Consider the following 4,851-nt stretch of genomic DNA (forward strand, 5'->3'; position numbering starts at 1 on the left):
TAAAATCTTGGGGTGAAATTAAAGGAAAAAAAAATTCTCGAAAATAGTACTAACGTTACCGTAACCCTAAATCTCATAAGTTTTACAGAAAGGCTGAAGATTTTTCCAGTACATTCACTAATGTTATTTGTTTACGATCAATAAAAGAACATGATTTTACAACTTCTATATTATTCATACAATTTCATTAAAATGTAGTATTTAATTTTTAGAGAATTAATATGGCGAATTTTATAAAATACACATCCTTTTTATTTTCACACCACCAATAAATATATTTATAAAATATGTTTTTATTGACTCCTTTATTCATAATCGCTTTGCTCTGTTCTAAGAGCGCCTGTGAAGGTTAGAAGTTGAAATATTTACATGGGAAAAAGTTAATCATTTTTTTCCGTCACGTAATAAAAATTGGACATTGATACTTTCCAGCGCTTGGGGAGTTGAGCGAATTTCGAGCTAGAAAGAAGTTCCAGCTACAAAGTTGTTCAGTAAGGAATAAAGAAGATTTTTGGAAAATATTACTTCGATTAATTCAACGGTTTAAAAACTATGCTTGTTTTACTTCGAGTGTGGTCGGTGCTCGCGCGTAGCCAAGAGCGTCTCCCGCGTCTCGGCTCGGATAACCGAATTCAATTGACAGCTCGTTGAAAGTACACAATGAAAATTAAATAAGTACTAAAAATAATGTTTTTTTATTCATATATTATACTTTACTCTTTAGGCTTATTGGAAAATGATTATAGAAATTCATTTAAAACAAATTTAAAATATAGGAAACTGTAATCATTCAAGTCTACCTTTTATAGTGTATTCTGCTATGTTGACAAAACAAAGTAAAAAAAAGGTCATTCGTGCTTCGTGCCTTTCTCGGACTTTAATGCGCGTTTAGACAGTTAGAAATGAACTTTTATTATATGTAATATTTATGCTAATTAAAAATACTCGATTATTCTCATTTTACTGTTTTTTATTTCAGTCTTCCTCATCTTTCCCATTTCTTACAACTCCTACCCCGAAAGGGAAATGGCTTAATGATGTAATAATAATAATAATATATTGGAAGAATTTTTCGTAAAAATCCTTTCCAGAATGACATAAATACTTTAACAAGCATTTTACATCTTTCTGTTTTTCTTTAGTGACTCCGATGCATTTCGGTTTAGGACACTAGTAGTTTGTCAAATTGACATGTCGTTTGAAGTTAAAACTTTTTCGGAGTACCGTCATACTTTTCGTAAAATTCAAACTGATATGCTTGAACTGTACACTGTTTTTACCGTCTTTCGTATTTGAAAACCTTTCGGTTATTATTATTAAGTCTTGGAAGAACTCTGAGTGTGCACTATTCGAAGATCGAAGCAGAAATGACCACTTTGTTTATATTTCGTACATTGTAGTATCTCATTCAAGATCTCAGATGCACAGCTTTGTTTACATCGTTTTGTCAATATAGCAGAATGCACTATAAAAGGTAGGCATTAATGATGACAGTTTCCTATATTTTAAATTTGTTTTGAAAGAATTTCTATCATCATTTTTCAACAAGCCTAGAGAGTAAAGTATAATATATTGATAAGAAAACATTATTTCTAGTACTTATTTAATTTTCATTGTGTACTTTCAACGAGGTGTCGATCGAATTCGATTATACGAGCGGAGACGCTCTTGGCTACGCGCGAACACCGACCGCACTCGAAGTAAAACAACCATAGTTTTTTAACCGTTAAATTAATCAAAGTAATATTTTACAAAAAACTTCTTTATTCCTTACTGAAACACCTTGTCGCTGGAACTTCTTTCTAGCCCCAAATTCGCTCGACTTCCTAAGCGCTGTAAAGTATCAATGTCCAATTTTTACGAAGTGACGGAAAAAAATTATTAACTTTTTCAATGCAAATATTTTAACTTCTAACCTTCACACTTGCTCATAGAACAGTGCAAAGCGTCATCCTTGTAAATTTTATTACGAAATTCCCAAAATTGAGTGACTCAGCACGAATTGAAGTCAAAATAGAATTTAAATTTTGGTTTGGTGAAAAATAGTTTTTTCCATTTATTTTGAATACTAAAAAAGCTACAACTTTTTTCATGAGGAAAAAAAAGATGCGCAATTAAATTTCCTATTAAAATGTATGTTTGAAAATTAAAAATTCGAAATAAAATTTTCCATCTCCACTTTCTTCGCGTGGACAATGGTTTTACCCGTTTCGAGCGTTCGCCCGGTTCTTGCATCCCGGCCCTCAATTATGTTTGGGAAGCAAATGAAGATGAGAAGTTCCATTGATCAAGATAACATATTTTTGTTCATATAAATCGGTCAAGCCGTTTACGAGCAAAACTAGTTTTTTATTTTTATTCCTCCCTCCATAACTGCTTCAAACATACGTTTTCGAGGTTGAGACTTGGAGGAATTTTGTGACTCATATTTGCCAATACATGGTGATAATATGAACTTGATACATGTGGGGGCAGATTTTACATCCTACCCTGTCAGGCCCTTTGTTAAAATATGATAAAAATTTATATGTGTGATTTAACTAAGGCTTAGAAATTTTAATTGTCATTCAGATGATCAAAAATTATTTTTAATATTTCCCGTCAAATAAAAAATTAGAAAAGAAATTGCTTAAATAGAAAGATTTACTGCTAGTTATGATACTAATATCATTTGTTCTCAGAAATTGAAAAAAATTTTAATGCAGGCTCCGATGAGACTCTAAAACATGTGGCCTTTACGATCTCAGTCCTGGACAGTTGAACTACGATGTGACTCTGTTGTTTAGGAATGATGAACAAAACGTTACACAAACACTACATACTTCTTGAGTTTTCCTTAGTGAAATAGCCTCTCTATCAGTGTTGGGTAAGTTACTTTTTTTGAGTAACTAGTTAGTTACGTTACTTAAAGAAAAAATGTAACTAGTTACTGTTACGTTACTTGTAACTGTAACTAGTTACAGTTACTAGATAAAGTAACTTTAAGTTACCTAAAAAGTTACATTTTCACGTCCTTAATTTTATAATCTAAACTCTCTAAATTTCTTGGAGCAAAAATTAAACTCCAACTCTGGAGCGACTGCTATATTAACTACGATGGAGTCATGATGTCTGTCCGTTGGAGTCAGAAGCTTGACTCCCTTCATGGAAGTTACATTTTCGCTCCCAATTGCAGTTATAATCGGTTGACTCCAACTCCTACACATCGTTTTTTGACACCAAAGAGGAGTGATCATGTGAATCACTCCAATGGGAGCGTGAGCTCACTTCAGCTAGCGCGGTGCAGTGTGATAGAAGCGCAGTGATGGCGGGTGAGGGTAGGGGTAACAAGTAGCAGACAGGGCAGCGTCGTTTTGGCGACCATTTACATTCTAGTTTTCGTGGTAGTAGGTGACGCGTCAAGCAGTGAATTTGGAAAAGTGACAGTGTTTTAGTGTTTTGTGAATCAACGATTACATCAGATTTCCTTATGATAGGTGGCCTTTAATTCTTATTATTCAACTTATGGTCATTTGAAAGTCCAAATTAAAAGGGTTCACTTTTGAGATTTCACTTTAGAATTCATAAAAATTGTTGCGTTTGAGAGTTTTTGGAGTCCCGAATCCGGACGCGTCCCGCATAAAAGATATTTTAAATAACATTAAATCTCTGCAAAGTGTAGGGCTATTTGTTTATAAAATCTAGAATATGCATCAATAATTGATTGAAAACTTTTTCTTCAGGATTCTTCGAAAACTCCAGACGAATTAGCGGATTTTCTGCAGTCAAAGGGAGTCTACGTGGACGCCATCAATTCATTGAAAGCTTCGCTACTTTTATTATTTATTTCTGTATGATAATGCTTACAGTTACCGAGTCATTCGATTTAAAATTTTTTAACTTAGTAACTGTAGTACTGCTAAGAAAGTCGGTATGGGTTAGAAAATTAATTTCTTCATCTGAAAATCGAAATACTGCATATTTGTAATGTTTGTAACTGTTTGATTGAAAACTAGCCTCTTTAGGAATAAAGGCCAAAAATTTATTTCCAATTTTTTGTATTTCATTTAAATTGAGTCTTGTTCGTGATAAAAAATCCATCTTCTTGGTCAAAGTTTCATCTTTTCTTTCAAAAAATAAGCTATTGCAGTTACAGTTTCATAAATTCAGTTGAAAATGCATCTCTTTGTTCACGAATTAGTTACGAATTAATAAAAGGTATCATTATTCTTTGCATTTAGTAGTAGAATTTCCTAACAAAACGATTTATTTTCATTTGAAATTATGAAACTTTAACATGGATAGTTATTTTTTAAACGAAAAAGGTTAACCTCTAACCAAGAAGATTGATTTTCAATCACGGCAAATTCTGAAATTCAATAAAATATACATGAAATCCTTAATAAATTAAAAAATTTATTTTTTATTGCTAAAAAACGAGAAAGTTACATAAGAGCCATACTTGAATGATTAAAAGCTGGCATTCCTTCTTTACAAAAGAAGGCGAACTTTACTTATTAATCATTGGAATTTGTGATAATTAATAAATTACTTGCTTTTTGTTACTTAATCTGTAAGAAATGTTCGGCGTGGAATTCGATGAAAATAAATTCAAAAAACAAGTTTCAGTCCTATATCGAATAGATGCTTCTGAAAATTCTTAAAGCATATAAGAACATTATATATATAAGAACAATTTGTGACAGTAAGCTCTGATTTTTTAAACATTTCGTACATAAAAACTACTATATACTATTTTTTCAGGATGGACATCAGCGAACCTAATATGGATGTGCGAAGTGCCTTAATGTATCTCGCTACTATCGCTTCTACTCAAAAGTCTTGGAAGAGAGACATTTAATTAACTTTTCT

General features: G+C 32.1%; 1 protein-coding gene across 5 annotated transcripts in view; it reads left to right on the plus strand.

Annotated features, from left to right (window-relative positions):
* The window catches only part of LOC117179438 (E3 SUMO-protein ligase PIAS3), a 191,210-nt gene that overhangs the window by 17,012 nt on the left and 169,347 nt on the right, over positions 1-4,851 (plus strand). For 2 of the 5 annotated variants that reach the window (XM_033371233.1, XM_033371237.1), the window contains exon 2: positions 2,682-2,866. The exons of 2 other annotated variants lie outside the window; for them this stretch is intronic. The gene's annotated coding sequence lies outside the window, so the exon portion shown is untranslated. The remainder of the gene's footprint in view (positions 1-2,681; positions 2,867-4,851) is intronic. One more of the 5 variants, XM_033371234.1, reaches the window with a different exon arrangement.

The sequence above is a fragment of the Belonocnema kinseyi genome, chromosome 9, assembly GCF_010883055.1.
Source record: "Belonocnema kinseyi isolate 2016_QV_RU_SX_M_011 chromosome 9, B_treatae_v1, whole genome shotgun sequence".
Taxonomy (NCBI): domain Eukaryota; kingdom Metazoa; phylum Arthropoda; class Insecta; order Hymenoptera; family Cynipidae; genus Belonocnema; species Belonocnema kinseyi.